Source organism: Rhea pennata, unplaced genomic scaffold (genome assembly GCF_028389875.1).
Source record: "Rhea pennata isolate bPtePen1 unplaced genomic scaffold, bPtePen1.pri scaffold_77, whole genome shotgun sequence".
Lineage (NCBI taxonomy): Eukaryota > Metazoa > Chordata > Aves > Rheiformes > Rheidae > Rhea > Rhea pennata.
The window spans coordinates 330,586-340,884 of NW_026907703.1; positions in this window are offsets into that span (position 1 = coordinate 330,586).

Sequence of the window (10,299 nt, forward strand, 5' to 3'; positions counted from 1 at the left end):
ACCTGCTACAAACAGGAGGAGCTGGGAGAGCCACCCTGAGAGACCCTTTCAGCTATGGAAGGTGCCAGCTGCAGAAGAACCTGTCAGGAACCACAGCAGCATTGCCCTGCAGCCAGAGACTTACTGTGTTGGGGGCTGTGAAGGTTTATCCCTGCAGGGAACTCTCAGTCATCCTCCCACTCCCAATTGTCTTTAACTTCTCAGTTAAAGAGAGGGAGAAAGAACCTGGCTCTGAGCCTTGCTGCTCTTTTAAGAGGAGCTGCTCCTGGACAGAGCCATCTCTCTGCAGCACCTGACAGGTTGCCAAGGGCTACCATGGTTACAGGAGCCAAGTGCAGCTCAGAGGCAGAGTCCCAGCTGAAAGCATGACTGTCTCTGTCCCCTGTGCACACTCAAGACGTCCTCGGAACTCCAGGATTGACAGCTCCTGAAAGGCAGCAGTCTCACAGGAAGTCCACTGAAGAAGACTAAAATAATCAGCAACGGTCCTTCCCGAAAGAGTGGAGAGAGACTGAGTCCAGCCTTGCAGTTGGTCTCATCAGAGGATGGTTATCTAAGAGAGGTGGAAACGTCCCACTCTAGAAGGCCCTGCTCCCATCTCATAGGAAGACAGGACACCTAGACACAGGGAGAAGAAGGGAGTTCATTTACCTGTGCTTCAGGGACCTGTTTAGAGGAGTTCATCAATACATCTAACGCCCACTGATAAGCCCCTGGGGTGCAGTGGCATTCAGTTCCTTCCCTACCGTGGACCCACAAACTCATAGGATGTGGGATTCCCCTTGCCCACATTTGGGGGTAAACAAAATGAATGTCTGCATGGGAGCTCCTTCTCGAAGCTCCCATTGGAATCAAAGGTGAAATAGGATGGGAGAAAGTTGTTCACACACAAACACCTGGTGGCACTGGAAGAGACAGAGGTCATCCAAGACATGTGCCGGTGTCTGTCTGCCTGCTCTGACAGAGTAACTATGAGACACAAATCCTTCCAGAGCACGAGCTGGGGGCCAAGGGGAGAATCTCCTTGGCCATCTGCAATGACACTTGCTACCGACAACTGCAAGAGCTCCACTCACTCCAAAGCCAGGACACATACAGATCCCAACACTGCAAACAGCTCCTGTGATTCAGTGCTCACACTTGATTTAATGCAATGACAAGAGGCCTTCAGGGCCATGCCAGATGCATGGGGTGTGCAGCACAACCACCACGTTTCCAGCAGGTCCAGCACAGGACCTCCAGGAACTCCATGCCCTTCTGGAGTGGTTGCTGTCAAACACTCCAGGGCATCCTGGATTTCCTGCGTATCCCCAGAGAGTGGGTTCCCATCACTGTCTTCACACAAAGTCTACCCCATTTACAGCCAAGCATGCTGCAAAGATGGACAGCATATCACACCAAGTTCTCCACATATTTGCCTACACTCTCAAAGCCCAGTTGTTCTCCTGTTTCCAAACTTTTTCTGATTCCCACTGACATGAACAGGGACTGTGTTAATGATGCAGCCACAGTGTGACTGCATTGCAGGCTGTTCAGGCCCAGTGACTTTCTCAGTGGCACCTTCTCTTTCCTGGAGATCTGCTCACTTCTGTCACAGGCCCCAAGATACTGCAGAGTCACCTTGGCTACAAAACAACTCTTCTGCCACAACTGCATGGCCCAGCTCTGTCTCTCTCTGGCCTTGGGTACTGTAGCGTTTACTCTCTTAGCAGAAGCCTGTCAGCATTATATCCTCAGTTGCCATCTATACCAGCATGTCTCTGCTCTGAAGCGGGGCCTTTGCATACACAGTGTCCTTGGCTCTGGGACCACATTTCACAGCGACAAGTCTGCACTCAGCCCTGGTGCCACAGCTGAGGTTCCACATCCCAAATATACACAAATGCACAAAGCCTGGCACGCAAACATCAGGAAGTAGAAATGCACAACCTGTGACAGAACTGCTACATTCTGAAGCACCTTGAGGAAGCCTATGGATCACAGAGCCTGATTCTCATGGGGGGACTTTAATCTCCCTGACTCTCACTGGGAAAGCAGTGCAGCAGGATTCAAATTATCCAGGGGGATTCTGGAGGGTGTGGAGGACTACCTCCTACCACAGCTAAGCCAGATATACCAACAAAGGTGCCATTTTCCTGACCTTGTAACCTGTCAATGGGGAAGAACTGATCAGGGATGTGATATTCAGTGTCAGGCTTGTAAAGAGGAGAAGCAGACTCCAGACTCTGGCAGTCAGAAGAGCAGACTTCGGCCTACTGGGGAGACTGGTAGAGGGCTCCCAATGGAAGCACCTCTGATGGACCAGGAGTGTTCGATAGTTGAGTCAGGAATTCTTTGCAAGAACACAAGTCTATGGCATTGGACAGGCTGCAGCTGAGAATGCGGAGAGAGCTGGCAGCTATCTTGCAAGGCCACTCTCTATCATCTTGGAAAGGTGTGGAGACTCGAGGAGGCCCCAATGTCTGGAGAAAGGCAAAGTGGCATCTATCTTCCAAAAAGGCCACAGGGACAACCTGGGGAAGTATAGGCTGTTCAGCCTCACTTTGATCAGGTGAGTGTCATGGAGTGAGTCTTCTCTGATCACAGTTCTGGGCCCATGAAGGAGAAGAAAGTGACTGGGAAGAGTCCATATAGGTTTACCAAGGGTAAATCATGCCTCCCCAACTGCATGGCCTTCTAGGTTAGAAGAACTGTATTGGTCAACCATCAGAGAGCAGTGAACATCGGTTAACTCGAGCTTAGGAAGGCTTGCAACAGTTTCTCCCACAGAAGACTTGCACATCGATTAGGTCTTCGTGGTCTGAATGCGTAGACAACCAAATGGCCACATAATTGGATGATAAGGCTCAGAAGATACTGGTGAAAGGACGGTACTCTTCCTGAAGAGTTCAAGAGTAATGGAGTAACACAGGCTCCTCCCTGGAACCTGTCGTGTTTTAAACCTTCATGAATGACCTGGAAAAGGTAACTTTCAGCATGCTTGTAGATGACCCCAACCTGAGTGGGGAGCAGTCTTATGCTTGAGAGCTGCAACTGAGAAGGCCCTGGACAGGCAGGAAGAAAAGGCTGCCAGTAATCTCATGAAATTCAGCAGGGACAAGGGCCATGTCCCTGCACGTAGGACAGACCAAAATCCTGCAGATACAGGCTGGGGACCAAGTGTCCATGGAGTAGCTCTGCAGAAAAGGACCTGAGGATTTGGGCAGACAGAAGGCAAAGTATGAGACAGGTTTGTGCCCAGGCAGCAGAGAAGGCCAACAGCAGCCTGGGCTGTATGAATAGGAGCATGGCCAGGAGGTCAAGGAACGTGATTATTTCCTTCTCCTTGGAACCTTCTAGACAGAATGTGCAATATTGCATCCAATTTTGGGCTCCGCAGAACAAGGACCTCCCTGTACAAGGAGGTCATCAAGAAGGTAAAGATAGGTTCTGCATAACAGCATGTGGCAGGATAAAGAGAGACAATGGCTATAAGTTGAAGCCAGAGAGAAACAGGCTGAAGAGAAGCAGAAAGCCTCTCTGCTGAGAGGATGTTCAAGCACCTGAATGCATTGCCCATCCTTTTATCTTGCTGGAGGCACCATAGGTCAGGGGGAGCCATCGACATACACATATTAACAGTGCCACAGGACAGCCTCAGTCTGTGGGGAACTTGAGAAACGGAAGGATTCAGCCAGCAGAAATCTCATCAAGTCTTACAAAGAGAAGTGGCAAGTGCTGCACCTAGGAAAGAAAAACCCTGTGTATAAGGATAGTTTGGGACCTGACAAACCCAGGAGTGGTTTCATCCAGGAGAATGCCTGAGTGTTATGAAGGATGCCCTAGGAGCCATTGGTGCATGCTCCCTCCCTAAGAATAAGGCCAAAAGCCTACAGGGCTGCATTAGGACGAGCATGGCCACCCAGACAAGGGGAGTTATTATCCTCCTCAACTTAGCACGAGTGTGACCCATTTGGGGTTTTCAGAAGCAGTTCTTGGTAGTGGGAAGCAGCATGGAAGGGGAAAGAGCTACAAAACTATAGCTTGAGTAGCCCAGACTAGACAGTAGGCTGAAGAAATATCACTCCAAGGGTAGTGCTGTGGTGCAAAAGGTCACCAGAAACAGTCTGTGATCAGCCGATGGTTGTGCGTTTCCAAGAACGATGGTTGTGCGTTTCTAAGAACAGCCAGTGAGGACAGAGAGACATCAGTAAGGGAGGGGAGAATCTGGAGAGAAATCGAAGTGGAGAAGCAGGTTCGGAGTCTACAGTCTCCAGGGACACAGGCACAGGAGTGGGACAGCACAGAATGGCCTGAGTTGGAAATGGCCAAAGCCCTGGCAAGGCTGAAGGGCCCTGACAGAACTGATGTCTGTGTCTCCTTGGCTCTGGCTGTTCTCTCTGTCACTGAGCCCCACCAGGAGACACCGGGGCCTCGTTGCCTCCTGGCAGCCCAGGGAGCCCAGGAGGAATCATGTGGTTGTCCTGCACTTGGTACTGCACACCCCCACCTGCACGCTGCCCCAGAAACAGGCATGGGCAATGTGAAAGGGAAAGGATCTCCCTTCCTAGGGATTCAGTGTCCGGTGCCTATGCTCAGGCATTTTGCTTGATAAAACACATCAAGGCTTGGCAATCAGAGCTGTCTGCACATTTCCTTTGCCTGCCTGTAATCCGTGAGTACAATTTTCTGCTATAATCAGCCCCCAGGGAGTCTTTCTGGATAACAGTCCTCAGTGGGACCCATTAACACTTGATAAAACTTGGCCTTCGCTTCTGAATTCTACTGCTGGAATATTTCTTCAGGTTCCTCTCAGGAGCTGAGTTCCATCAACTCAGCACCACATGTACTGTGGGGCTCATTAAAATGAAAAAAGCCCTGACAAACCATGCCCCTCACTGTAATTTTCTTCAGATCCTGTAGTCTAATTGGAGAGGTGTCAAGAGTGCAGCTGAAAGATGGAGACTTCAATAATACACAAGAATTACTACTTTTGAGGGTTTCTTTTAGGATTATTATTTTGGAGCTTTCAGAAGAAGTGACAGCAACAGTCTCCTGTTGAGATCCATCCAGAGTGTCTCCTAGGGAAGTCAGGACATCTAGGAAAAGCAGTGTCCTGGAGGTCAGACCCTGGGAGGACAATCTTCCTCCCCATGTCCCCAACATAGCCAGTGCTCTCCTCAGCCACCTGGGACTGACATCACTCTTGGTAAAAGCTAACCTTATTCCACTGTAGCCTGCAACTGAGTGTTACAGCTCATAGGTCCCAATTCCCTCCTGCTTTACCTAGAGAACTAGCTGCAAATCATCAAGCACTTTTTTTTTTATTGCAAAAACATAAAAAGAAAATAAAAAGACAGAAACAAAATATGATAGAGTTTCATTAAAATAATTACAGTTCTCAACACTATACTAAGTTGCCTTCAATGAGGTTCACCTTCCACAGGAGACAGCCTCTCTAGAAATCTTTGGGACAGATAGGAAACTGTAGATAGAAACAGAATTAAAGGCTAAAGGGACAGATTTCGGAAGATGGAATAAGCCTTAAACTCCCTGACGGGCAAATCAGCAGCTCAGCATCTTTATGAATCAAGAGTAAGAGGAGGAAAAATGGAAAAAAGGGAAACTTAAAATGTCCAGCTAGGGTGCTGTAAAGGTGATGATAGAAAACGTCAATTTAATAGGAGCATGTGGAAAAAGAAGAGAGAGTAACACAGCTCCTACAGAACCCAGGCCATGTGGGCTGTGCTGCACTTGGGCCTCTAGGACCAGGCTGTGTTTCTGTACAAACGTCTAGAAAAGCCTTGATGCCCTAGAGAAAAGAGATTTTTCCTGGTTACTCTGAGCCACTCCTGCAGAACTCAGGCACGTGGAGGAAAACCCCTCGCACCCACACAAAACCCACTGCTCTCCCCACACACCTTCCTGGACCCTCACAGCAGCAGCAGGAGAGGATACAGGGGCATGGCCATGTCCTACACTAGCCTCCATGAGGCCTTCAGCTCCACAACATGAAACATCTTCAAGTGAGCTCTCTAAAGCAACACTTCCCATGCCCCGGGTGCCTAGAGGAGTCTTTGAGCAGACGTACAATAGACAAGGTGAAGAGCTAAGGGTGCAGGGCTGGGGCTCACAGCGTCAGCTAGGCAGTGCCAAGGGCTCAATAAGCAACCCAAGGAAGTAAAGGAGTCCTTCCTTTTGCAGTGACTTGGAAAGCCCCATCTCTGACAGTATTCAAGAGGGATGGAGCCTCCTTTCCGCAGGAGTTGCACCAGGACAGTGCAAAACTAGGACAATCAGGAAGGCTGGGTGTGGGGACATTCTCAAACTCCAGCAGCTGCAGAGCTGGGAGCTGGTCACTGCACAAACACCTGAATGAGCCAAAAGGCAGGTCCGGAGGCACAGCACTGCCTTACAGGCTCTGCACCACAGCCTGGACAGCAGCACTGCACTGCATGGGCATGTCCTCCAAAGACCAGGGTCAAAAATGTGGGGGATCCAGGGAGCCAGGGCTGTACAGTCTTCCAAGATAGGCAGGGTGCTGGGGTTATGCAGGGTGTCAGGGGCTGTACCCGGGGAGAAACACTGCCCCAAGGTGACGTGGAACAGCCCAAGGACCAACAGAGCTCCAGAGATGAGAACTGCTTTCCCCAGGCTCAGACAAAAGGAAAACTGGACAAAATTCATGGAAAAGGGGAACACTTCTTCATATTTACTACCTGGTCTGCCCCGTGGCTTTGGAGACTGGCAAGGACCAGCATCCCAGGCAGAGCCCTCAGGATGGTGTGTATTAAGGGCACATTTGCTCTTTTGTGGCATCTCATCTCCATCTCAAGCACTGCAGACCGGGAAATCTTGCTGAGAATTTTTTTATAAATCTGTTTTGGTGCTTCAGGGAGGAAGACTACATCCTGTCCTATGCTGTTCTGCATCCTACTTCTACAAAGAGAGTGAACCAAAGTAGCTATCAGTTCTGAAGCTCACCAAAGAAAGCCACAGGGGAAAACAGTTTGCAAGCTCACTAAAAGCATCTTAGTGCGTGGTCACACTTTGTGCTGTCATGTGGAAGTCATATGACTTTGATCCAGTCTTTGAAGGATGTCAACCTCCAAAAGCCCCAGCTTCCTGGAGAGGTCTGCCCAGTGCAGAGACCTGTCGGTGCAGGGGCACAGACATGACCTCTCTAGTGCCTCATTTTAAATGTTTCACAGCCTTTGGAACCTTTGCAGATGTTCCTGAGGGGTTTATTAGAAATATTTGGAACTTAACTGGGTGAGGGGAGGTGACTACTTTCCAGGATGTGATGGGAAATCTCTCTGCTCTCTCCCCGGCTGTGCTATCTCCATGGCAATGACCTACTGAGCCCCAGGTGACATGAGCTGAGGTCACACTGGGATGTGACACATCACAGGAAGGTCTCCCTGGTGACACGGTGATGTCCTCACTTCCCTGCGAGGCCCAGGCGCTGCTGGGCACTGCTCTCACCCTCCCCACTGCTGCCCTTCAGAGCTGCTTCATGGCAAGCAGCAGGGACAGGAGGCAGCAGGAACATCTTGGGACTGCTCGCTAACAGGCAGAGGAGCAGGGACGTGTTGGAGAGGAGTTTTGGGTGACCAGACAGGAAGAGCATCCTTCCTCCCTGCATCGAGAGGTGAGCTGAGGGCAAGGGAGCAAGCCAGATGAAGGGCTCCTGCACTATCAGCTTAGACTCCAGCTGTTTATTCCCAGGTCTCCTATGCTCTGCACCAAGGGTAAGGGCTGCAGGGGCTCCTTCCTGACATGTTGCACAGAAACTGTTAACTGCAAAAATGGCTGTGGGCCCTGTTCTGTGGGGTGACTGGGCAGTGTGGGGGCTGCCACAAGAGCCCTGCCTGAGAGTGCTGCCTGGTTCAGGGCAGAATGTGGCAGCCAGGACTGCTGGGTCCTGGGAATGGGGCTGCCCTGAGCCCCAAGGCTCCTGAGCTCCTGGGGCACCTCAGCCCTTTGGAGTGACCCCCCGGGGGCCCAGCCCAGCCCCACAGAGAGCAGCCCGTCTGGCCATGGCCCAGCCCTGACGGGCCCAGCACAAATGCTGTCGAGCCCAAGTGCTGCCATGGGGAGGGGGCCGAGGCAGAAGGGGTGAGAGGACACGGCCCTGCCCTGCCCTGGGGGCAGCAGCACACTGCCCATGGGCTCCAGTGCCCCAGCCATGACCAGGGCCCCCACGCCGGCACCAGGGCTGGCACCAGCACAGGCCCCAGGGCTGCCCCCTGTGCCCGGCACGGCCCCAGGGCGCAGGGCAGCGAGGAGCCCCACGGGGCCCCTGCGGCAGAGCCCAGACCTGCCGGGCATCGGCCGGGCCCCGGGGGCCACAAACTGCCCGGGCACCCGGCGCCAGGCTGCCCCAAGGCCATGCCGTAACCCCCGCTGCCGCCCACAAGATGGCGCCATCCCGCAGGAGGAGGGGAGGTGAGGGGAGGGGAGGGGCGGGGCTGCCGCAGGGTCACAATGGAGGGGGTGGGGCACAACGTTGCCAGGGCAGCGCCCCGGGGCTGCAAGGGCAGGGGGCAGGGCTGGGCCTGACTGATGGCTCTGCCAGCCAATCGGAGCGCAGCCTGTGGCTCAGCCCTGCGGAAGGAGCCAGACGTCTGCGCTGTAGGGCAGCTTCTCGCTCTGCCTGGGCCGTGAGGCCCTGCTGCCTTCAGCCCCGTGGTCGCTGCTCCCGTACAATGCTGCTGTCAGGAAATGCTCCCCAGAATCACTTGCAGGCCTTTCCCCAGCCCCTGTGACAGGCACGTGCTGTGATGGTGACTGTGATCACTTCCTGAGTCCCTGATGTGCCAGCGTCAGCCTCACGGCTGTAAGTGCAGACCTGGAGTGTGACTTGGGGCTTCTTCCTCAGGACAGGCTTGCACCCCTGCACCAGTCTCTGAGGGAGTCCAGGTAGAATTTTTATGCTGCTAAATGGATTAAGAGAAGGTGCGAGCAGTGACATTGGGAATCTCTGATTTCCAGTGTCTGTGTGCAGGAGAAAACTCTGCCCCATCAAAACCATAGGGGGCTGCTGAGCTTTTTCTCCAAGATGTAGATGATATCTCTGAGGGTTGATGTGTCCTGAGGGTCCCCTAGCTGCAGACATGGCTGGTCGTGTGCCCTATGTATCCCTGATGTATAGCTGCATGTTGGGTGGCAGCCCTCTGTGAGGTGAGGAGCGGGCATGTGGTGTGTCAGAGTGGTGGGGTACCTTGTGGTGGGCACAGATGATACCCCAGTGTCCTGGTGCTCATCACAGGAGGAGGTGTCTGGAGAGAGCAGTGCTGTTTCTGAGGAATGCCGTAGGCTGTGGGGATGAGGATCACTGTGTGGTGAGGAGGTGGCTTGGCTTGTAGGAGCCAGGTACCTTGATGGTGTGAGGCAGGGATGCTGGCAGCCTGCTGCCTTCTCTGCGATGAGGTTCAGCCCTTGGGTTTCCTCAGCTGTTGCCAGGATGTGCAGGCAGGATGCTGCCTAAAGTCCGGGGAGTGTTTCTGCCTGCTCTGAAGTGTGAACCAAGGCTGCTTTTTCCCTTTCTGCTCGCTTGCTTTTCTTCATGAGAGCTTTCCCCTGCAGCAGTGCTTGCTGAGGGAGGAGAGGGCCATGTGTGTTGCTCATTGCTGGGTGGGTGTTAGCGTGCTGGAAGCTCCTTGGAGGAGTGAAAGCTTTGCAGAGAGAGGGTCTTTGTATACGGGTAAGTATGTTCCTAGGAGGTGAATTGGAAGGTGCTGCTCCCTTGCTGTGCCAGATCTCCCTAGACAAGGAGTCCCTTTGAGTAGGCAAGCCAAGCAAGAGTGCCCTGCGAGGGCTGCACCTCTCCTCCTCCCAGCTGCAGTCTCTGAATTCTATCATCCTGCTGTCTGTGCTGCAGCAGGGACAGAAGAGAGCAGCCCATGTGCAGGCAGGATTGTACTAGGTGTGGTGGTGTTAGATGCTGCCACTGCTGACATGGGCAAGGCGCTGTGTTTTCTCCTGAGCCCTGGATGGGTGTGAGGAGCCCCACTTAGCTCTAAATGCATTGCTGCAAGTTGCTGGAGCCTAGGGAGTGGTGGTGAGCACAGCCGTCATCCAAGGAAGTTGCCATCTTTTGGTCAGGTACTAGGGACCTTGTGTGCTTGAAGCCCTTAATGCTTGGTGTTTTCTACTTGAGCACTTTTAGAGTTGCCCCTCCTTTTTTGAGGGGAGAGTCCCAGAGCTTTTGCAGTGTAACCACTCTTGTTTTCGATCTCGTTCCTGCTGCGGCCTGAGGGGATAGTCTCCGTACAGTGCTGAGAAGTCAGGGTGCCCATGAGGTGAGCCCTGAGGGTC